This window comes from Petromyzon marinus, chromosome 23, assembly GCF_048934315.1.
Source record: "Petromyzon marinus isolate PM22_M1 ecotype Great Lakes invasive population chromosome 23, UKy_Petmar_22M1.pri1.0, whole genome shotgun sequence".
NCBI lineage: Eukaryota > Metazoa > Chordata > Hyperoartia > Petromyzontiformes > Petromyzontidae > Petromyzon > Petromyzon marinus.
This window is the reverse complement of record NC_133689.1, coordinates 11,786,173-11,809,633: the sequence shown is the minus strand read 5'-3', so window position 1 is coordinate 11,809,633 and position 23,461 is coordinate 11,786,173.

Here is a 23,461-nt window from a genome sequence, read left to right as displayed (position 1 = left end):
CTGGTGGGGGTGGCGATGTCCCTGGTGGGGGTGACGGTGTCCCTGGTGGGGGTGGATGTGTCCCTGGTGGGGGTGGCGGTGTCGCATGTGGGGGTGGTGGTGTCGCTGGTGGGGGTGGAGGTAGCCTTGGTGGGGGTGGTGGTGGCCCTGGTGGGCGTGGCAGTGGCCCTGGTGGGGTGGCAGTGGCCCTGGTGGGGGTGGCAATGGCCCTGGTGGGAGTGGCAGTGGCCCTGGTGGGGGTGGCAGTGGCCCTGGTGGGGGTTGCATTGGCCCTGGTGGAGGCAGCGGTGGCCCTGGTGGGAGTGGCTGTGGCCCTGGTGGGGGTGGCGTTGGCCCTGGTGGGAGTGGCAGTTGCCCTGGTGGGGGTGGCATTGGCCCTGGTGGGGGTGGCGTTGGCCCTGGTGGGGGTGGCGTTGGCCCTGGTGGGGGTGGCAGTGGTCCTGGTGGGGGTGGCAGTGGCCCTGGTGGGGGTGGCATTGGCCCTGGTGGGGGTGGCGGTGGCCCTGGTGGGAGTGGCGGTGGCCCTGGTGGGAGTGGCTTTGGCCCTGGTGGGAGTGGCAGTGGCCCTGGTGGGGGTGGCGGTGGCCCTGGTGGGGGTGGCGGTGGCGGTGGCCCTGGGGGGGGTGGCGGTGTCCCTGGTGGGGTTGACGGTGTCCCTGCTGGGGGTGGCGGTGTCCCTGGTGGGGGTGGCGGTGTCCCTGGTGGGGGTGGCATTGGCCCTGGTGGGGGTGGCAGTGGCCCTGGTGGGGGTGGCAATGGCCCTGGTGGGGGTGGCAGTGGCCCTGGTGGGGGTGGCAGTGGCCCTGGTGGGGGTTGCATTGGCCCTGGTTGGGGCAGCGGTGGCCCTGGTGGGAGTGGCTGTGGCCCTGGTGGGGGTGGCATTGGCCCTGGTGGGGGTGGCGTTGGCCCTGGTGGGGGTGGCGTTGGCCCTGGTGGGGGTGGCAGTGGTCCTGGTGGGGGTGGCAGTGGTCCTGGTGGGGGTGGCATTGGCCCTGGTGGGGGTGGCGGTGGCCCTGGTGGGAGTGGCGGTGGCCCTGCTGGGAGTGGCAGTGGCCCTGGTGGGAGTGGCGGTGGCCCTGGTGGGAGTGGCAGTGGCCCTCGTGGGGGTCGCGGTGTCCCTGGTGGGGGTGGCGGTGTCCCTGGTGGGGGTGGCGGTGTCCTTGGTGGGAGTGGCGGTGGCCCTTTTGTGGGAGTGGCAGTGGCCCTCGTGGGGGTGGCGGTGGCCCTGCTGGGGGTGGCGGTGGCCCTGCTGGGGGTGGCGGTGGCCCTGGTGGGGGTGGCGGTGTCCCTGGTGGGGGTGTCGGTGTCCTTGGTGGGGGTGGCGGTGTCCCTGGTGGGGGTGGCAGTGTCCCTGGTGGGGGTGGCAGTAGCCCTGGTGGGGGTGGATGTGTCCCTGGTGGGGGTGGCGGTGTCGCATGTGGGGGTGGTGGTGTAGCTGGTGGGGGCGGAGGTAGCCCTGGTGGGGGTGGTGGTGGCCCTGGTGGGCGTGGCAGTGGCCCTGGTGGGGTGGCAGTGGCCCTGGTGGGGGTGGCGGTGTCCTTGGTGGGGGTGGCGGTGTCCCTGGTGGGGTGGAGGTGGCCCTGGTGGGGGTGGCAGTGGCCCTGGTAGGGGTGGCAGTGACCCTGGTGGGGATGGCGGTGGCCATGTTGGAGGTGGTAGTGGCCCTGGTGGGGGTGGCGGTGGCCCTGGTGGGAGTGGCGGTGGCCCTGGTGGGAGTGTCAGTGGCCCTGGTGGGAGTGGCGTTGGCTCTCGTGGGGGTGGCGGTATCCCTGGTGGGGTGGCGGTGTCCCTGGTGGGGGTGGCGGTGGCCCTGCTGGGGGTGGCGGTGGCCCTGGTCGGGGTGGCAGTGACCCTGGTGGGGATGGCGGTGGCCGTGGTGGATGTGGCAGTGGCCCTGGTGGGGGTGGTCCTGGTAGGGGTGGCGGTGTCCCTGGTGGGGGTGACGGTGTCCCTGGTGGGGGTGGCGGTGTCCCTGGTTGAAGTGGCGGTGTCCCTGGTGGGAGTGGCGGTGTCCCTGGTGGGGGTGGCGTTGCCCCTGTTGGGAGTGGCAGTAGCCCTGGTGGAGGTGGCAGCGGCCCTGGTGGGGGTGGCAGCGGCCCTGGTGGGGGTGGCAGTGGCCCTGGTCGGGTTGGCAGTGGCACTGGTGGGGGTGGAATTGGCCCTGGTGGGAGTGGCAGTGGCCCTGGTGGGGTTGGCAGTGGCCCTGGTGGTGGTGGCAATGGCCCTGGTAGGAGTGGCAGTGGCCCTGGTGGGAGTGGCGGTGGCCCTGGTGACAGTGGCAGTGGCCCTCGTGGGGGTGGCGGTGGCCCTGCTGGGGGTGGCCCTGCTGGGGGTGGCGGTGGCCCTGCTGGGGGTGGCGGTGGCCCTGCTGGGGGTGGCGGTGGCAGTGGCCCTGGTGGGGGTGGCGGTGGCGGTGGCCCTAGTGGGGGTGACGGTGTCCCTGGTGGGGGTGGCGATGTCCCTGGTGGGGGTGACGGTGTCCCTGGTGGGGGTGGATGTGTCCCTGGTGGGGGTGGCGGTGTCGCATGTGGGGGTGGTGGTGTCGCTGGTGGGGGTGGAGGTAGCCTTGGTGGGGGTGGTGGTGGCCCTGGTGGGCGTGGCAGTGGCCCTGGTGGGGTGGCAGTGGCCCTGGTGGGGGTGGCAATGGCCCTGGTGGGAGTGGCAGTGGCCCTGGTGGGGGTGGCAGTGGCCCTGGTGGGGGTTGCATTGGCCCTGGTGGAGGCAGCGGTGGCCCTGGTGGGAGTGGCTGTGGCCCTGGTGGGGGTGGCGTTGGCCCTGGTGGGAGTGGCAGTTGCCCTGGTGGGGGTGGCATTGGCCCTGGTGGGGGTGGCGTTGGCCCTGGTGGGGGTGGCGTTGGCCCTGGTGGGGGTGGCAGTGGTCCTGGTGGGGGTGGCAGTGGCCCTGGTGGGGGTGGCATTGGCCCTGGTGGGGGTGGCGGTGGCCCTGGTGGGAGTGGCGGTGGCCCTGGTGGGAGTGGCTTTGGCCCTGGTGGGAGTGGCAGTGGCCCTGGTGGGGGTGGCGGTGGCCCTGGTGGGGGTGGCGGTGGCGGTGGCCCTGGGGGGGGTGGCGGTGTCCCTGGTGGGGTTGACGGTGTCCCTGGTGGGGGTGGCGGTGTCCCTGGTGGGGGTGGCGGTGTCCCTGGTGGGGGTGGCAGTGTCCTTGGTGGGGGTGGCGGTGTCCCTGGTGTGGGTGGCGGTGTCCCTGGTGGGGGTGGCAGTGGCCCTGGTGGGGGTGGCGGTGGCCCTGGTGGGGGTGGCGGTGTCCCTGGTGGGGGTGGCGGTGGCCCTGGTGGGAGTGGCGGTGGCCCTCGTGGGGGTGGCGGTGTCCCTGGTGGGGTGGCGGTGTCCCTGATGCGGGTGGCGGTGGCCCTGCTGGGGGTGGCGGTGGCCCTGCTGGGGGTGGCGGTGGCCCTGGTCGGGTTGGCAGTGACCCTGGTTGGGATGGCGGTGGCCGTGGTGGATGTGGCAGTGGCCCTGGTGGGGGTGGCGGTGGCCCTGGTAGGGGTGGCGGTGTCCCTGGTGGGGGTGGCGGTGTCCCTGGTGGGAGTGGCGGTGTCCCTGGTGGGGGTGGCGTTGCCCCTGGTGGGGTTGGCAGTGGCCTTAGTTGGGGTGGCAGTGGCCCTGGTGGGGGTGGCAGCGGCCCTGGTGGGGGTGGTAGTGGCCCAGGTGGGGGTGGCAGTGGCACTGGTGGTGGTGGCATTGGACCTGGTGGGGGTGGTATTGGCCCTGGTGGGAGTGGCCCTGGTGGGGTTGGCAGTGGCCCTGGTGGGGGTTGCATTGGCCCTGGTGGGGGCAGCGGTGGCCCTGGTGGGAGTGGCTGTGGCCCTGGTGGGGGTGGAGTTGGCCCTAGTGTGAGTGGCAGTGGCCCTGGTGGGGGTGGCATTGGCCCTGGTGGGGGTGGCGTTGACCCTTGTGGGGGTGGCAGTGGCCCTGGTGGGGGTGGCGTTGGCCCTGGTGGGGGTGGCGTTGGCCCTGGTGGGGGTGGCAGTGGTCCTGGTGGGGGTGGCAGCGGCCCGCGTGGGCGTGGCATTGGCCCTGGTGGGGGTGGCAGTGGCCCTGGTGGGAGTGGCGGTGGCCCAAGTGGGAGTGGCAGTGGCCATGGTGGGAGTGGCGGTGGCCCTGGTGGGAGTGGCAGTGGCCCTGGTGGGAGTGGCGGTGGCCCTGGTGGGAGTGGCAGTGGCCCTGGTGGGGGTGTCGGTGGCCCTGGTGGGGTTGGCGGTGGCGGTGGCCCTGGTGGGGGTGGCGGTGTCCCTGGTGGGGGTGGTGGTGTCCCTGGTGGGGGTGGCGGTGTCCCTGGTGGGGGTGGCAGTGTCCTTGGTGGGGGTGGCGGTGTCCCTGGTGGGGGTGGCAGTGTCCCTGGTGGGGGTGGCAGTGGCCCTGTTGGGGGTGGCAGTGGCCCTGGTGGGGATGGCGGTGTCCCTGGTGGGGGTGGTGGTGTCCCTGGTGGGGGTGGAGGTGGCCCTGGTGGGGGTGGCAGTGTCCCTGGTAGGAGTGGCAGTGACCCTTGTGGGGATGGCGGTGGCCGTGGTGGAGTTTTCAGTGGCCCTGGTGGGGGTGGCGGTGGCCCTGGTGGGAGTGGTGGTGGCCCTGGTGGGGGTGGCAGTGTTCCCGGTGGGGGTGGATGTGTCGCATGTGGGGGTGGTGGTGTCGCTGGTGGGGGTGGAGGTAGCCTTGGTGGGGGTGGTGGTGGCCCTGGTGGGCGTGGCAGTGGCCCTGGTGGGGGTGGCAGTGGCCCTGGTGGGGGTGGCAGTGGCCCTGGTGGCAGTGGCAGTGGCCCTCGTGGGGCTGGCGGTGGCCCTGCTGGGGGTGGCGGTGGCCCTGCTGGGGGTGGCGGTGGCCCTGCTTGGAGTGGCGGTGGCGGTGGCCCTGGTGGGTGTGGCGGTGGCCCTGGTGGGGGTGGCGGTGTCCCTGGTGGGGGTGACGGTGTCCCTGGTGGGGGTGGCGGTGTCCCTGGTGGGGGTGTCCGTGTCCTTGGTGGGGGTGGCGGTGTCCCTGGTGGGGGTGGCAGTGTCCCTGGTGGGGGTGGCAGTAGCCCTGGTGGGGGTGGATGTGTCCCTGGTGGGGGTGGCGGTGTCGCATGTGGGGGTGGTGGTGTCGCTGGTGGGGGTGGAGGTAGCCTTGGTGGGGGTGGCCCTGGTGGGCGTGGCAGTGGCCCTGGTGGGGTGGCAGTGGCCCTGGTGGGGGTGGCGGTGTCCTTGGTGGGGGTGGCGGTGTCCCTGGTGGGGGTGGAGGTGGCCCTGGTGGGGGTGGCAGTGTCCCTGGTAGGGGTGGCAGTGATCCTGGTGGTGATGGCAGTGGCCGTGGTGGAGGTGGCAGTGGCCCTGGTGGGGGTGGCGGTGGCCCTGGTGGGAGTGGCGGTGGCCCTGGTGGGAGTGGCGGTGGCCCTCGTGGGGGTGGCGGTGTCCCTGGTGGGGTGGCGGTGTCCCTGGTGGGGGTGGCGGTGGCCTTAGTTGGGGTGGCAGTGGTCCTGGTGGGGGTGGCAGCGGCCCTGGTGGGGGTGGCAGTGGCCCTGGTGGGGGTGGCGGTGGCCCTGGTAGGGGTGGCGGTGTCCCTGGTGGGGGTGGCGGTGTCCCTGGTGGGAGTGGCGGTGTCCCTGGTGAGGGTGGCGTTGCCCCTGGTGGGGTTGGCAGTGGCCTTAGTTGGGGTGGCAGTGGTCCTGGTGGGGGTGGCAGCGGCCCTGGTGGGGGTGGCAGTGGCCCTGGTGGGGGTGGCAGTGGCCCTGGTGGGGGTTGCATTGGCCCTGGTGGGGGCAGCGGTGGCCCTGGTGGGAGTGGCTGTGGCCCTGGTGTGGGTGGAGTTGGCCCTGGTGTGAGTGGCAGTGGCCCTGGTGGGGGTGGCATTGGCCCTGGTGGGGGTGGCGTTGACCCTTGTGGGGGTGGCAGTGGCCCTGGTGGGGGTGGCGTTGGCCCTGGTGGGGGTGGCGTTGGCCCTGGTGAGGGTGGCAGTGGTCCCGGTGGGGGTGGCAGCGGCCCGCGTGGGGGTGGCATTGGCCCTGGTGGGGGTGGCAGTGGCCCTGGTGGGAGTGGCGGTGGCCCTGGTGGGAGTGGCAGTGGCCATGGTGGGAGTGGCGGTGGCCCTGGTGGGAGTGGCAGTGGCCCTGGTGGGAGTGGCGGTGGCCCTGGTGGGAGTGGCAGTGGCCCTGGTGGGGGTGGAGGTGGCCCTGGTGGGGGTGGCAGTGTCCCTGGTAGGGGTGGCAGTGACCCTGGTGGGGATGGCGGTGGCCGTGGTGGAGTTTTCAGTGGCCGTGCTGGGGGTGGCGGTGGCCCTGGTGGGAGTGGCGGTGGCCCTGGTGGGAGTGGCGGTGGCCCTGGTGGGAGTGGCAGTGGCCCTGGTGGGGGTGGCGGTGGCCCTGGTGGGGGTGGCGGTGGCGGTGGCCCTGGGGGTGGGTGGCGGTGTCCCTGGTGGGGGTGGCGGTGTCCCTGGTGGGGGTGGCAGTTTCCTTGGTGGGGGTGGCGGTGTCCCTGGTGTGGGTGGCAGTGTCCCTGGTGGGGGTGGCAGTGGCCCTGGTATGGGTGGCAGTGGCCCTGGTGGGGGTGGCGGTGTCCCTGGTAGGGGTGGCAGTGGCCCTGGTGGGAGTGGCGGTGGCCCTGGTGGCAGTGGCAGTGGCCCTCGTGGGGGTGGCGGTGGCCCTGCTGGAGGTGGCGGTGGCCCTGCTGGGGGTGGCGGTGGCCCTGCTGGGGGTGGCGGTGGTGGTGGCCCTGGTGTGTGTGGCGGTGGCGGTGGCCCTGGTGGGGGTGGCGGTGTCCCTGGTGGGGGTGACGGTGTCCCTGGTGGGGGTGGCAGTGTCCCTGGTGGGGGTGAATGTGTCCCTGGTGGGGGTGGCGGTGTCGCATGTGGGGGTGGTGGTGTCGCTGGTGGGGGTGGAGGTAGCCTTGGTGGGGGTGGTGGTGGCCCTGGTGGGCGTGGCAGTGGCCCTGGTGGGGGTGGCAGTGGCCCTGGTGGGGGTGGCGGTGTCCCTGGTGGGGGTGGCAGTGTCCATGGTAGGGGTGGCAGTGGCCCTGGTGGGAGTGGCGGTGGCCCTGGTGGCAGTTGCCCTCGTGGGGGTGGCGGTGGCCCTGCTGGGGGTGGCGGTGGCCCTGCTGGGGGTGGCGGTGGCCCTGCTGGGGGTGGCGGTGGCGGTGGCCCTGCTGGGGGTGGCGGTGGCGGTGGCCCTGGTGTGTGTGGTGGTGGCGGTGGCCCTGGTGGGGGTGCCGGTGTCCCTGGTGGGGGTGACGGTGTCCCTGGTGTTGGTGGCGATGTCCCTGGTGGGGGTGGCGGTGTCCCTGGTGGGGGTGTCGGTGTCCTTGTTGGGGGTGGCAGTGTCCCTGGTGGGGGTGGCAGTAGCCCTGGTGGGGGTGGATGTGTCCCTGGTGGGGGTGGCGGTGTCGCATGTGGGGCTGGTGGTGTCGCTGGTGGGGGTGGAGGTAGTCTTGGTGGGGGTGGTGGTGGCCCTGGTGGGCGTGGCAGTGGCCCTGGTGGGGTGGCAGTGGCCCTGGTAGGGGTGGCAGTGACCCTGGTGGGGATGGCGGTGGCCGTGGTGGAGTTTTCAGTGGCCGTGCTGGGGGTGGCGGTGGCCCTGGTGGGAGTGGCGGTGGCCCTGGTGGGAGTGGCGGTGGCCCTGGTGGGAGTTGCGGTGGCCCTGGTGGGGGTGGCGGTGGCCCTGGTGGGGGTGGCGGTGGCGGTGGCCCTGGGGGTGGGTGGCGGTGTCCCTGGTGGGGGTGGCGGTGTCCCTGGTGGGGGTGGCAGTGTCCTTGGTGGGGGTGGCGGTGTCCCTGGTGTGGGTGGCAGTGTCCCTGGTGGGGGTGGCAGTGGCCCTGGTATGGGTGGCAGTGGCCCTGGTGGGGGTGGCGGTGTCCCTGGTAGGGGTGGCAGTGGCCCTGGTGGGAGTGGCGGTGGCCCTGGTGGCAGTGGCAGTGGCCCTCGTGGGGGTGGCGGTGGCCCTGCTGGGGGTGGCGGTGGCCCTGCTGGGGGTGGCGGTGGCCCTGCTGGGGGTGGCGGTGGTGGTGGCCCTGGTGTGTGTGGCGGTGGCGGTGGCCCTGGTGGGGGTGGCGGTGTCCCTGGTGGGGGTGACGGTGTCCCTGGTGGGGGTGGCAGTGTCCCTGGTGGGGGTGGATGTGTCCCTGGTGGGGGTGGCGGTGTCGCATGTGGGGGTGGTGGTGTCGCTGGTGGGGGTGGAGGTAGCCTTGGTGGGGGTGGTGGTGGCCCTGGTGGGCGTGGCAGTGGCCCTGGTGGGGGTGGCAGTGGCCTTGGTGGGGGTGGCGGTGTCCCTGGTGGGGGTGGCAGTGTCCATGGTAGGGGTGGCAGTGGCCCTGGTGGGAGTGGCGGTGGCCCTGGTGGCAGTTGCCCTCGTGGGGGTGGCGGTGGCCCTGCTGGGGGTGGCGGTGGCCCTGCTGGGGGTGGCGGTGGCCCTGCTGGGGGTGGCGGTGGCCCTGCTGGGGGTGGCGGTGGCGGTGGCCCTGGTGTGTGTGGTGGTGGCGGTGGCCCTGGTGGGGGTGCCGGTGTCCCTGGTGGGGGTGACGGTGTCCCTGGTGTTGGTGGCGATGTCCCTGGTGGGGGTGGCGGTGTCCCTGGTGGGGGTGTCGGTGTCCTTGTTGGGGGTGGCAGTGTCCCTGGTGGGGGTGGCAGTGTCCCTGGTGGGGGTGGCAGTAGCCCTGGTGGGGGTGGATGTGTCCCTGGTGGGGGTGGCGGTGTCGCATGTGGGGCTGGTGGTGTCGCTGGTGGGGGTGGAGGTAGTCTTGGTGGGGGTGGTGGTGGCCCTGGTGGGCGTGGCAGTGGCCCTGGTGGGGTGGCAGTGGCCCTGGTGGGGGTGGCGGTGTCCTTGGTGGGGGTGGTGGTGTCCCTGGTGGGGGTGGAGGTTGCCCTGGTGGGGGTGGCAGTGACCCTGGTGGGGATGGCGGTGGCCATGGTGGAGGTGGCAGTGGCCCTGGTGGGGGTGGCCCTGGTGGGAGTTGCGGTGGCCCTGGTGGGAGTGGCGGTGGCCCTCGTGGGGGTGGCGGTGTCCCTGGTGGGGTGGCGGTGTCCCTGGTGGGGGTGGCGGTTTCCCTGCTGGGGGTGGCGGTGGCCCTGGTCGGGGTGGCAGTGACCCTGGTTGGGATGGCGGTGGCCGTGGTGGATGTGGAAGTGGCCCTGGTGGGGGTGGCGGTGGCCCTGGTAGGGGTGGCGGTGTCCCTGGTGGGAGTGGCGGTGTCCCTGGTGGGGTGGCGTTGCCCCTGGTGGGGTTGGCAGTGGCCATAGTTGGGGTGGCAGTGGCCCTGGTGGGGGTGGCAGCGGCCCTGGTGGGGGTGGCAGTGGCCCTGGTGGGGGTTGCAGTGGCCCTGGTGGGGGTTGCATTGGCCCTGGTGGGCCAGCGGTGGCCCTGGTGGAGTGGCTGTGGCCCTGGTGGGGGTGGCGTTGGCCCTGGTGTGAGTGGCAGTGGCCCTGGTGGGGGTGGCGGTTTCCCTGCTGGGGGTGGCGGTGGCCCTGGTCGGGGTGGCAGTGACCCTGGTTGGGATGGCGGTGGCCGTGGTGGATGTGGCAGTGGCCCTGGTGGGGGTGGCGGTGGCCCTTGTAGGGGTGGCGGTGTCCCTGGTGGGGGTGACGGTGTCCCTGGTGGGAGTGGCGGTGTCCCTGGTGGGAGTGGCGGTGTCCCTGGTGGGGTGGCGTTGCCCCTGGTGGGGCTGGCAGTGGCCCTAGTTGGGGTGGCAGTGGCCCTGGTGGGGGTGGCAGTGTCCCTGGTGGGGGTGGCAGTGGCCCTGGTGGGGGTTGCAGTGGCCCTGGTGGTGGTTGCATTGGCCCTGGTGGGCCAGCGGTGGCACTGGTGGAGTGGCTGTGGCCCTGGTGGGGGTGGCGTTGACCCTTGTGGGGGTGGCAGTGGCCCTGGTAGGGGTGGCATTGGCCCTGGTGGGGGTGGCGTTGGCCCTGGTGGGGGTGGCATTGGCCCTGGTGAGGGTGGCAGTGGCCCTGGTGGGAGTGGCAGTGGCCCTGGTGGGGGTTGCAGTGGCCCTGGTGGGGGTTGCATTGGCCCTGGTGGGCCAGCGGTGGCCCTGGTGGAGTGGCTGTGGCCCTGGTGGGGGTGGCGTTGGCCCTGGTGTGAGTGGCAGTGGCCCTGGTGGGGGTGGCATTGGCCCTGGTGGGGGTGGCGTTGACCCTTGTGGGGGTGGCAGTGGCCCTGGTGGGGGTGGCATTGGCCCTGGTGGGGGTGGCGTTGGCCCTGGTGGGGGTGGCATTGGCCCTGGTGGGGGTGGCAGTGGCCCTGGTGGGAGTGGCGGTGGCCCTGGTGGGAGTGGCAGTGGCCCTGGTGGGAGTGGCGGTGGCCCTGGTGGGAGTGGCAGTGGCCGTGGTGGGAGTGGCGGTGGCCCTGGTGGGAGTGGCAGTGGCCCTGCTGGGGGTGGCGGTGTCCCTGGTGGGGGTGGCGGTGGCCCTGCTGGGGGTGGCGGTGGCCCTTGTCGGGGTGGCAGTGACCCTGGTTGGGATGGCGGTGGCCGTGGTGGATGTGGCAGTGGCCCTGGTGGGGGTGGCGGTGGCCCTTGTAGGGGTGGCGGTGTCCCTGGTGGGGGTGACGGTGTCCCTGGTGGGAGTGGCGGTGTCCCTGGTGGGAGTGGCGGTGTCCCTGGTGGGGTGGCGTTGCCCCTGGTGGGGCTGGCAGTGGCCCTAGTTGGGGTGGCAGTGGCCCTGGTGGGGGTGGCAGTGTCCCTGGTGGGGGTGGCAGTGGCCCTGGTGGGGGTTGCAGTGGCCCTGGTGGGGGTTGCATTGGCCCTGGTGGGCCAGCGGTGGCACTGGTGGAGTGGCTGTGGCACTGGTGGGGGTGGCGTTGACCCTGGTGGGGGTGGCGTTGGCCCTGGTGGGGGTGGCATTGGCCCTGGTGGGGGTGGCAGTGTCCCTGGTGGGAGTGGCAGTGGCCGTGGTGGGAGTGGCGGTGGCCCTGGTGGGAGTGGCAGTGGCCCTGCTGGGGGTGGCGGTGTCCCTGGTGGGGGTGGCGGTGGCCCTGCTGGGGGTGGCGGTGGCCCTGGTCGGGGTGGCAGTGACCCTGGTGGGGGTGGCAGTGGCCATGGTGGATGTGGCAGTGGCCCTGGTGGGAGTGGCAGTGGCCATGGTGGGAGTGGCGGTGGCCCTGGTGGGAGTGGCAGTGGCCCTGGTGGGAGTGGCGGTGGCCCTGGTGGGAGTGGCAGTGGCCCTGGTGGGGGTGGAGGTGGCCCTGGTGGGGGTGGCAGTGTCCCTGGTAGGGGTGGCAGTGACCCTGGTGGCGATGGCGGTGGCCGTGGTGGAGTTTTCAGTGGCCGTGCTGGGGGTGGCGGTGGCCCTGGTGGGAGTGGCGGTGGCCCTGGTGGGAGTGGCGGTGGCCCTGGTGGGAGTGGCAGTGGCCCTGGTGGGGGTGGCGGTGGCCCTGGTGGGGGTGGCGGTGGCGGTGGCCCTGGGGGTGGGTGGCGGTGTCCCTGGTGGGGGTGGCGGTGTCCCTGGTGGGGGTGGCAGTGTCCTTGGTGGGGGTGGCGGTGTCCCTGGTGTGGGTGGCAGTGTCCCTGGTGGGGGTGGCAGTGGCCCTGGTATGGGTGGCAGTGGCCCTGGTGGGGGTGGCGGTGTCCCTGGTAGGGGTGGCAGTGGCCCTGGTGGGAGTGGCGGTGGCCCTGGTGGGGGTTGCAGTGGCCCTGGTGGGGGTTGCATTGGCCCTGGTGGGCCAGCGGTGGCCCTGGTGGAGTGGCTGTGGCCCTGGTGGGGGTGGCGTTGGCCCTGGTGTGAGTGGCAGTGGCCCTGGTGGGGGTGGCATTGGCCCTGGTGGGGGTGGCGTTGACCCTTGTGGGGGTGGCAGTGGCCCTGCTGGGGGTGGCGGTGGCCCTGGTCGGGATGGCAGTGACCCTGGTTGGGATGGCGGTGGCCGTGGTGGATGTGGCAGTGGCCCTGGTGGGGGTGGCGGTGGCCCTTGTAGGGGTGGCGGTGTCCCTGGTGGGGGTGACGGTGTCCCTGGTGGGAGTGGCGGTGTCCCTGGTGGGAGTGGCGGTGTCCCTGGTGGGGTGGCGTTGCCCCTGGTGGGGCTGGCAGTGGCCCTAGTTGGGGTGGCAGTGGCCCTGGTGGGGGTGGCAGTGGCCCTGGTGTGGGTTGCAGTGGCCCTGGTGGGGGTTGCATTGGCCCTGGTGGGCCAGCGGTGGCACTGGTGGAGTGGCTGTGGCCCTGGTGGGGGTGGCGTTGACCCTTGTGGGGGTGGCAGTGGCCCTGGTGGGGGTGGCATTGGCCCTGGTGGGGGTGGCGTTGGCCCTGGTGGGGGTGGCATTGGCCCTGGTGGGGGTGGCAGTGGCCCTGGTGGGAGTGGCAGTGGCCGTGGTGGGAGTGGCGGTGGCCCTGGTGGGAGTGGCAGTGGCCCTGCTGGGGGTGGCGGTGTCCCTGGTGGGGGTGGCGGTGGCCCTGCTGGGGGTGGCGGTGGCCCTGGTCGGGGTGGCAGTGACCCTGGTGGGGGTGGCAGTGGCCATGGTGGATGTGGCAGTGGCCCTGGTGGGGGTGGAGGTGGCCCTGGTGGGGGTGGCAGTGTCCCTGGTAGGGGTGGCAGTGACCCTGGTGGGGATGGCGGTGGCCGTGGTGGAGTTTTCAGTGGCCGTGCTGGGGGTGGCGGTGGCCCTGGTGGGAGTGGCGGTGGCCCTGGTGGGAGTGGCGGTGGCCCTGGTGGGAGTGGCAGTGGCCCTGGTGGGGGTGGCGGTGTCCCTGGTGGGGGTGGCGGTGGCCCTGGGGGTGGGTGGCGGTGTCCCTGGTGGGGGTGGCGGTGTCCCTGGTGGGGGTGGCAGTGTCCTTGGTGGGGGTGGCGGTGTCCCTGGTGTGGGTGGCAGTGTCCCTGGTGGGGGTGGCAGTGGCCCTGGTATGGGTGGCAGTGGCCCTGGTGGGGGTGGCGGTGTCCCTGGTAGGGGTGGCAGTGGCCCTGGTGGGAGTGGCGGTGGCCCTGGTGGCAGTGGCCCTCGTGGGGGTGGCGGTGGCCCTGCTGGGGGTGGCGGTGGCCCTGCTGGGGGTGGCGGTGGCCCTGCTGGGGGTGGCGGTGGTGGTGGCCCTGGTGTGTGTGGCGGTGGCGGTGGCCCTGGTGGGGGTGGCGGTGTCCCTGGTGGGGGTGACGGTGTCCCTGGTGGGGGTGGCAGTGTCCCTGGTGGGGGTGGCAGTAGCCCTGGTGGGGGTGGCGGTGTCGCATGTGGGGGTGGTGGTGTCGCTGGTGGGGGTGGAGGTAGCCTTGGTGGGGGTGGTGGTGGCCCTGGTGGGCGTGGCAGTGGCCCTGGTGGGGGTGGCAGTGGCCCTGGTGGGGGTGGCGGTGTCCCTGGTGGGGGTGGCAGTGTCCATGGTAGGGGTGGCAGTGGCCCTGGTGGGAGTGGCGGTGGCCCTGGTGGCAGTTGCCCTCGTGGGGGTGGCGGTGGCCCTGCTGGGGGTGGCGGTGGCCCTGCTGGGGGTGGCGGTGGCGGTGGCCCTGCTGGGGGTGGCGGTGGCGGTGGCCCTGGTGTGTGTGGTGGTGGCGGTGGCCCTGGTGGGGGTGCCGGTGTCCCTGGTGGGGGTGACGGTGTCCCTGGTGTTGGTGGCGATGTCCCTGGTGGGGGTGGCGGTGTCCCTGGTGGGGGTGTCGGTGTCCTTGTTGGGGGTGGCAGTGTCCCTGGTGGGGGTGGAAGTAGCCCTGGTGGGGGTGGATGTGTCCCTGGTGGGGGTGGCGGTGTCGCATGTGGGGCTGGTGGTGTCGCTGGTGGGGGTGGAGGTAGTCTTGGTGGGGGTGGTGGTGGCCCTGGTGGGCGTGGCAGTGGCCCTGGTGGGGTGGCAGTGGCCCTGGTGGGGGTGGCGGTGTCCTTGGTGGGGGTGGTGGTGTCCCTGGTGGGGGTGGAGGTTGCCCTGGTGGGGGTGGCAGAGTCCCTGGTAGGGGTGGCAGTGACCCTGGTGGGGATGGCGGTGGCCATGGTGGTGGCAGTGGCCCTGGTGGGGGTGGCGGTGGCCCTGGTGGGAGTTGCGGTGGCCCTGGTGGGAGTGGCGGTGGCCCTCGTGGGGGTGGCGGTGTCCCTGGTGGGGTGGCGGTGTCCCTGGTGGGGGTGGCGGTTTCCCTGCTGGGGGTGGCGGTGGCCCTGGTCGGGGTGGCAGTGACCCTGGTTGGGATGGCGGTGGCCGTGGTGGATGTGGAAGTGGCCCTGGTGGGGGTGGCGGTGGCCCTGGTAGGGGTGGCGGTGTCCCTGGTGGGAGTGGCGGTGTCCCTGGTGGGGGTGGCAGTGGCCCTGGTATGGGTGGCAGTGGCCCTGGTGGGGGTGGCGGTGTCCCTGGTGGGGGTGGCAGTGTCCTTGGTGGGGGTGGCGGTGTCCCTGGTGTGGGTGGCAGTGTCCCTGGTGGGGGTGGCAGTGGCCCTGGTATGGGTGGCAGTGGCCCTGGTGGGGGTGGCGGTGTCCCTGGTGGGGGTGACGGTGTCCCTGGTGGGGGTGGCAGTGTCCCTGGTGGGGCTGGCAGTAGCCCTGGTGGGGCTGGATGTGTCCCTGGTGGGGGTGGCGGTGTCGCATGTGGGGGTGGTGGTGTCGCTGGTGGGGGTGGAGGTAGCCTTGGTGGGGGTGGTGGTGGCCCTGGTGGGCGTGGCAGTGGCCCTGGTGGGGGTGGCAGTGGCCCTGGTGGGGGTGGCGGTGTCCCTGGTGGCAGTTGCCCTCGTGGGGGTGGCGGTGGCCCTGCTGGGGGTGGCGGTGGCCCTGCTGGGGGTGGCGGTGGCCCTGCTGGGGGTGGCGGTGGCGGTGGCCCTGGTGTGTGTGGTGGTGGCGGTGGCCCTGGTGGGGGTGCCGGTGTCCCTGGTGGGGGTGACGGTGTCCCTGGTGTTGGTGGCGATGTCCCTGGTGGGGGTGGTGGTGTCCCTGGTGGGGGTGTCGGTGTCCTTGTTGGGGGTGGCAGTGTCCCTGGTGGGGGTGGAAGTAGCCCTGGTGGGGGTGGATGTGTCCCTGGTGGGGGTGGCGGTGTCGCATGTGGGGGTGGTGGTGTCGCTGGTGGGGGTGGAGGTAGCCTTGGTGGGGGTGGCCCTGGTGGGCGTGGCAGTGGCCCTGGTGGGGTGGCAGTGGCCCTGGTGGGGGTGGCGGTGTCCTTGGTGGGGGTGGTGGTGTCCCTGGTGGGGGTGGAGGTTGCCCTGGTGGGGGTGGCAGAGTCCCTGGTAGGGGTGGCAGTGACCCTGGTGGGGATGGCGGTGGCCATGGTGGAGGTGGCAGTGGCCCTGGTGGGGGTGGCGGTGGCCCTGGTGGGAGTTGCGGTGGCCCTGGTGGGAGTGGCGGTGGCCCTCGTGGGGGTGGCGGTGTCCCTGGTGGGGTGGCGGTGTCCCTGGTGGGGGTGGCGGTTTCCCTGCTGGGGGTGGCGGAAGCCCTGGTCGGGGTGGCAGTGACCCTGGTTGGGATGGCGGTGGCCGTGGTGGATGTGGAAGTGGCCCTGGTGGGGGTGGCGGTGGCCCTGGTAGGGGTGGCGGTGTCCCTGGTGGGAGTGGCGGTGTCCCTGGTGGGGTGGCGTTGCCCCTGGTGGGGTTGGCAGTGGCCATAGTTGGGGTGGCAGTGGCCCTGGTGGGGGTGGCAGCGGCCCTGGTGGGGGTGGCAGTGGCCCTGGTGGGGGTTGCAGTGGCCCTGGTGGGGGTTGCATTGGCCCTGGTGGGCCAGCGGTGGCCCTGGTGGAGTGGCTGTGGCCCTGGTGGGGGTGGCGTTGGCCCTGGTGTGAGTGGCAGTGGTCCTGGTGGGGGTGGCATTGGCCCTGGTGGGGGTGGCGTTGACCCTTGTGGGGGTGGCAGTGGCCCTGGTGGGGGTGGCATTGGCCCTGGTGGGGGTGGCGTTGGCCCTGGTGGGGGTGGCATTGGCCCTGGTGGGGGTGGCGTTGACCCTTGTGGGGGTGGCAGTGGCCCTGGTGGGGGTGGCATTGGCCCTGGTGGGGGTGGCGTTGGCCCTGGTGGGGGTGGCATTGGCCCTGGTGGGGGTGGCAGTGGCCCTGGTGGGAGTGGCGGTGGCCCTGGTGGGAGTGGCAGTGGCCCTGGTGGGAGTGGCGGTGGCCCTGGTGGGAGTGGCAGTGGCCGTGGTGGGAGTGGCGGTGGCCCTGGTGGGAGTGGCAGTGGCCCTGGTGGGAGTGGCAGTGGCCCTGCTGGGGGTGGCGGTGTCCCTGGTGGGGGTGGCGGTGGCCCTGCTGGGGGTGGCGGTGGCCCTGGTCGGGGTGGCAGTGACCCTGGTTGGGATGGCGGTGGCCGTGGTGGATGTGGCAGTGGCCCTGGTGGGGGTGGCGGTGGCCCTTGTAGGGGTGGCGGTGTCCCTGGTGGGGGTGACGGTGTCCCTGGTGGGAGTGGCGGTGTCCCTGGTGGGGTGGCATTGCCCCTGGTGGGGCTGGCAGTGGCCCTAGTTGGGGGGGCAGTGGCCCTGGTGGGGGTGGCAGTGGCCCTGGTGGGGGTGGCAGTGGCCCTGGTGGGGGTGGCAGTGGCCCTGGTGGGGGTTGCATTGGCCCTGGTGGGCCAGCGGTGGCCCTGGTGGAGTGGCTGTGGCCCTGGTGGGGGTGGCGTTGGCCCTGGTGTGAGTGGCAGTGGCCCTGGTGGGGGTGGCATTGGCCCTGGTGGGGGTGGCGTTGACCCTTGTGGGGGTGGCAGTGGCCCTGGTGGGGGTGGCATTGGCCTTGGTGGGGGTGGCGTTGGCCCTGGTGGGGGTGGCATTGGCCCTGGTGGGGGTGGCAGTGGCCCTGGTGGGAGTGGCAGTGGCCGTGGTGGGAGTGGCGGTGGCCCTGGTGGGAGTGGCAGTGGCCCTGCTGGGGGTGGCGGTGTCCCTGGTGGGGGTGGCGGTGGCCCTGCTGGGGGTGGCGGTGGCCCTGGTCGGGGTGGCAGTGACCCTGGTTGGGATGGCGGTGGCCATGGTGGATGTGGCAGTGGCCCTGGTGGGGGTGGCGGTGGCCCTGGTAGGGGTGGCGGTGTCCCTGGTGGGGGTGGCGGTGTCCCTGGTGGGAGTGGCGGTGTCCCTGGTGGGGTGGCGTTGCCCCTGGTGGGGTTGGCAGTGGCCCTAGTTGGGGTGGCAGTGGCCGTGGTGGGGGTGGCAGCGGCCCTGGTGGGGGTGGCAGTGGCGCTGGTGGGGGTTGCAGTGGCCCTGGTGGGGGTTGCATTGGCCCTGGTGGGCCAGCGGTGGCCCTGGTGGAGTGGCTGTGGCCCTGGTGGGGGTGGCGTTGGCCCTGGTGTGAGTGGCAGTGGCCCTGTTGGGGGTGGCATTGGCCCTGGTGGGGGTGGCGTTGACCCTTGTGGGGGTGGCAGTGGCCCTGGTGGGGGTGGCGTTGGCCCTGGTGGGGGTGGCATTGGCCCTGGTGGGGGTGGCAGTGGCCCTGGTGGGAGTGGCGGTGGCCCTGGTGGGAGTGGCAGTGGCCCTGGTGGGAGTGGCGGTGGCCCTGGTGGGAGTGGCGGTGGCCCTGGTGGGAGTGGCATTGGCCCTGGTGGGAGTGGCGGTGGCCCTAGTGGGAGTGGCGGTGGCCCTGGTGGGGGTGGCGGTGGCCCTGGTGGGGGTGGCGGTGGCCCTGGTGGGGGTGGCGGTGTCCCTGGTGGGGGTGGCGGTGTCCCTGGTGGGGGTGGCGGTGTCCCTGGTGGGGGTGGCAGTGTCCTTGGTGGGGGTGGCGGTGTCCCTGGTGGGGGTGGCAGTGTCCCTGGTGGGGGTGGCAGTGGCCCTGTTGGGGGTGGCAGTGGCCCTGGTGGGGGTTGCGGTGTCCCTGGTGGGGGTGGCGGTGTCCCTGGTGGGGGTGGAAGTGGCCCTGGTGGGGGTGGCAGTGTCTCTGTTAGGGGTGGCAGTGACCCTGGTGGGGATGGCGGTGGCCGTGGTGGAGGTTTCAGTGGCCCTGGTGGGGGTGGCGGTGGCCCTGGTGGGAGTGGCGGTGGCCCTGGTGGGAGTGGCGGTGGCCCTGGTGGGAGTGGCAGTGACCCTGGTGGGGGTGGCGGTGGCCGTGGTGGAGGTGGCAGATTCCCTGGTGGAGGTGTCCCTGGTGGGAGTGGCGGTGTCCCTGCTGGGGGTGGCGGTGGCCCTTGTGATTTTTGTTGTTTTATTTTTTACCTACGTGACTTCACCGAATAGAACCAAAGAGTATGGACCAGGGACAAGCGTTTGCGCTCCGATCAACTTTTACCCCCATACAGCCATGTTCGAGGGCCCCCACAAAATACTTTCGGAAGCCTCGCCAGAATCAAAGGGCTTCCGCAGCCGGAGTGGGACTAACATCTTTGATCCAGCCAGGATACGAACCAAGCGCGATGCCAACACTTGCACCGTAGCACACGTTGTACGCACCCGAGAAGGAGAGTGCTGGAAGGTCATGCGCCGGCCGGAGGGGAGTTAAATACATCCCTGGCTGACCAGGATTTTAATGGGCATTTTCCCAAAACATTCAGTGCCAAGCAAGCAAGGCACCATGATTGTGGATGAAACAAGGACTGGACCCTCCAATTTTATGTCGCCAATCTGAATTTGCACGTTGATCAGACCAATTATTCCCAACGAGCCCCCATTAGTGGCGAAACACGGGACGTCAACTGGCCGCAAGGAACGACAGGACTGGGGAAGTATGTTAAAAATGAGGTCTGAAATAATAGTTGCCGATGCGCCCGTGTCGACTAGCACACAAACCTCCACCCCCTCAATGAATCCAAGTATAGTGGAGGAGCCTGCTGCCGCAGCGACTACTCTGGGCCAACTGGGACCACTGACCCGGTCTCAGTGGCCAATCGTTACTCCCCTTTATCAGCTCCCCCTCGTCCGACGCACACCCAACCCGCAGAAGGTGATGGAGTGCATGTGTGTCGTGTGGGGGCCGAGAACATGAGGTGCCGCGATTTGCCGGTCGTGGGCCCGTGGTTCTGCGCTGCCGCCACGGGGAGCCCGGCAGCCGGAGGAGACGTGGCCCTGCAGGCCGCAGTTGTAGCATACTACCGATGAACCGTCCGAGCCCGTGGTCCCCCGTTCTGAGCGCCGCGTGTCCTCGCATGGTTGGCTACTGCTTGACCACCAGCCGCCCGTCGAGGCAGACGCAAAGGCCTGCGCAGGAGGTTGGTCCTCCTCGGAGTCACCGGTGTTGGTGGCACCAGCACAGGCGGCAATGGTTGCATCACGCTGCAGCAGGAGGTGCGCGTGGATACTTTGCGCAGCCCCTAGAGAGGAGAAGTCGTCGTCAGCTGCTGGGAGGATGAAACGGAGCTCACGAGCTAGGCGTAGCAGCTTCTGCAGGACGAGGGAGTCGATGCCCTCCTGGTGCATGCGCGGGTACGCGGCCCGCGCCAGGGCCAGCAGTGCACTGCGGTAGGCCATGACCGACTCTGTGGCAGTTTGTGTCCGAATGTCAAAACGATGACGGGTGTCGGACAATAAATGGCCTGCATGTGCCGGAAGACACCTTTTAACGTGGAGTGTTCCCGCATCGGCAGCGTAATGAATGATGCCAAGGCATCATCATCCAGCAAGGCCGGGAGGGCACGGAGCGCCTCTGCCTCCGACCAGGCAGTCATCTCCCTGTGGGAGTCGAACCAGCGCTGGAACGCTGCCCAGTCGCCACTGGCAGCAGAAAAACTTGTAGCGGCGGCAGCCGTTGCTGTACGGACTGCAGCCGGCTGCCCATGAGCTCTCCGGCCCCCGCTGTTGATGATGTCACAGCCAAGATGGAGGCCGCGGGCAGCGGTCGCACTGGTGATGACGAGGCGGCCGCTGTTTGGTCGCCGCCCGGCCCGAACGTGACGTCATGTCCGTGGTGCACCGCGGCACCGGCGGAAGAGGCACCCGCGATTCCGGGAACTTCGATTTTGATGGCGGGAACCGGCGGCGCGGCAGAGGCAGCTCCCGCTGGCTCCCCCGCACCCTCCACCCCCAACGCCACATCTTCGCGGTGGATGTCGCCGAGGATGGCCGTGGCGGAGCTGAGCAGTTCCGCGAGGCGGAAATGCGCCTCCTGGAGCGAGCGGCGAGCAGGAGGTGAGGCGGCGGGTGGTGGCACAGACAACTGCGCAGCCGGCAGCGGCTTGTCACCCGTGGGCGGGGTCGTCAGGACCCCGGTGTCCGGCGCGATGTCGTTGCCGTCCGGACTCAGAGCACGGCTTCTTCTGTGAGTCTCCATGGTCACTTCTGACGCCAAATGTAGTGAGTTATTTTATGGAGACGGAGACGTTGAGGTAGAGGCAACACGGTATGTTTTATTTCTAACTACAGCAACTCCCTTACGCCCCCTATCTAGGGAGGTATGGCCTCCGGGCTATCGTGACCTAAACACTGCCCCCTACTGGCTCCCAGCCCTCCGGCTATTCATGTCCTAGGGGAGGCTACCTGACCCGACCCAGCCAAGGTACGGGTCTTCGACCACTGGTCCAGCTCAGCCCGGCCCTTACAAGGACGTCAGGCTCGAGGTCCCAGGGTCCTGACTAGGGAGGCTATCCTGGCCCACTCCAGCCAAGGTACAGGTCCGACCACTGGTCCAAGCTCGACCCGGCCCTTACAAGGGCAGCGGGCTCGAGGTCCCAGGGTCCTAGTCTAGCTGGTCTTCAGTCTTCGTAACTCTGCCCTCAACCTGTGTTGAGGTCCGGCTTTTATACACCTCTCCGGTGTGTCAGCCGCTGGCTACGCCCCCTTTCCAGGAGGTGGGGGCCCTGGGGTATCCCAGGATCCCCCGCAGCCCCCTCCGTCCCATTGGGAGGGGCCGCGGGGGATCCTAGAACACCCCGCAGCCCCCTCCCTCCTGGGCTGGGGATCGTAACGACCTCCCCGCCGGCTCGAGGTACCGCCCCTGATGGGCACTGTCCGCCATTGCGGGTAAGTGCAGCCCATCTACAGCGCTACACATGCGCGTACGCGATCTGACACTACAAAAGTATAGCAAAGATATCGGAAATCACAAAAAAATAAATGCAAGTTTTTACTATTCAAAACTAAACTTTTTAAAAATATATTTTTACAGTTAAGTCGCACTGAGCTTTATAGCTTTCTTCAGAAGCTACCTGGCCCTGTCTGTCAAGGCCAATGGAACCGTTTATCTTGAAGCTAAATGACCTGGTTATAAAGGCAACAATGATGATCCCAAGCACATAGACGTCTTTTTTTTTATCTTCCAACGTATTTTTGCACTTGACGAATTTTGCTCATTAATTACTTGTGTAATGAGTGGCTCCGACACGGAAAATGACTTCACGTTATTTATTAATAAAGCTTGGTACAGCCACGTCTCTCTCTTCGCCGATGTCTGTCGCCCTGGTGGTTGCGCTGCCCCGCGCCACGTGGCGCTCACCCGCTCACCAACACGCCGCTGGCTGACGGCGCGCTAGGGACCTTTATTTCTTTGTTGTACAAAAACGAGCGATTTCCAAAGTTATATCTTCACCTGTCCACGTACTTTATCACATTATCACTCGGTCAAAGACTGTGTCCACTTGCTCCCCGCCTGGCTCTTCTCCTGGTTTCCCGCTTATACTGTCAGACCGGAAGTGATGACATGGGTTCACCCAAAGGAGCGTCTAACCACAGGGGGTTTCTAAACAGTATGCCCAGTCTGTCAACAAATGTATGACAGATGTACATCAAATGTATACACAGAAGTAATACATTCACTTTCTGTCTTATGGCTCTTACAGGGAGTAAACCCTGCTAATGCAATTTCTGACACCCCTTTACAAACATTAAACGAATTTAGTTTCCAGCCTATACACGAAAATAATGCTCTGAAACATCTGTCCTACCTCAAAGGGTCCTCTTCCGGAGCGGATAGTATTCATTATTTGCTCTGCTAACTGTTGGTCACCTAATATACAAACCTATAACCCATATTTTTGACCTGTCCATCAATGAAGCATCGGTACCTCTAGAATGAAAACATTGCTATGTTCGTCCAATTCATATAGGGGCCCCTTAAGATGATACAAATCACTACCGAGCGATCTCAATTTTGTCCCTGTAGATGATTTTTTTCGAAAAATTACTGAACTACCAAATTAGCACTTTCCTGTCCGACAACAATCTCTTACATTGAAACTAATCTGGGTTCTGGAAAAATACAGCACCACATCTGCTGCATTAGACTCTCTAAATCACGTTTACAGAAGCATGGAGAATAAGTATTACTGCGCCAGTATTTTTCTGGACTTGTCCAAAGCCTTTGATACAGTCGACCACAATATCCTGCTTAGTAAACTAAGTTGCCACCGTTTCTCCAAACACGCAGTGGAATGGGTTAAAAAAATTACCTCTCTTCTCGCACCCAAACTGTATTCATAGATGGTTGGAGGTCAAACAGTGTTAAGATAACAAAAGGGGTTCCACAGGGTTCCATCCTTGGCCCCCTCTTGTTATCTCTTTTTGTCAATGACTTGGGCACTGACCTGGATCATTCCAGATTAAATCTTTTTGCAGATGACAAAATACTGATTACTGCTGGCCGCTCTCAAGATGACATGATTGCTAAGCTTCAATGTGATTTAAACAAACTACAACATCAGTTCGTTGCTGATGTTGTATAAACTGAAACTTGGATCACTCCCTGTGAGATCTGCACTCAAAACTGCTCTTGCTGAGTGGCCTGAAATTAAATGCATCGCTCCGGATGTCCGCTGCATTTCTGCAAAGTATAACTTACAAGTTTTTATTATATTGTGCTGATCTAAAAAGGAGCATTGATATAGTACGATACTACTGTTAATATTTGTGCTGTTATGGAGTAACTCATGCTAGTGGCTATGGCTACAAAGTTTTTTTGTACATGTTATGTATATATCGTTTATTGTAAAATTTTAATCATAGTTCCTATGATCACGGTTGTTACATTGTTTTTATAGCTTTATTTTGGTGATTTCGAAAACGTATGGTTAAGCCATGTTTGTTGAAGTATGGAGTTAGCCTGATAACTTAATCTAAATTGTCTTATGGTTGTTATTGTTTGACTTGGATCCCACTGGGATTTTTGCACAAATCATTGATATACGTTGCTTTTTTCTGGAAGATTTTTGCTGTTATTTTTCCTGGATGTTTTTGTTGCGCGTCATCACTTAAAATGTTCTTTGTTCATGTTTTTGTTTGTTGCGGTTGCACCCGAGTCAAGAGCCGCATGGCTCATAGGGCTACAGTGAGGGAAAAAAAGTATTTGATCCCCTGCTGATTTTGTACGTTTGCCCACTGACAAAGAAATTATCATTCTATAATTTTAATGGTAAGTTTATTTGAACAGTGAGAGACAGAATAACAACAACAAAATCGAGAAAAACGCATGTCAAAAATGTCATAAATTGATTTGCATTTTAATGAGGGAAATAGGTATTTGACCCCTTTGCAAAAACATGACTTAGTACTTGGTGGCAAAACCCTTGTTGGCAATCACAGAGCTCAGACGTTTCTTGTAGTTGGTCACCAGGTTTGCACACATCTCAGGAGGGATTTTGTCCCACTCCTCTTTGCAGATCTTCTCCAAGTCATTAAGGTTTCGAGGCTGACGTTTGGCAACTCGAACCTTCAGCTCCCTCCACAGATTTTCTATGGGATTGAGGTCTGTAGACTGGCTAGGCCACTCCAGGACCTTACTGTGCTTCTTCT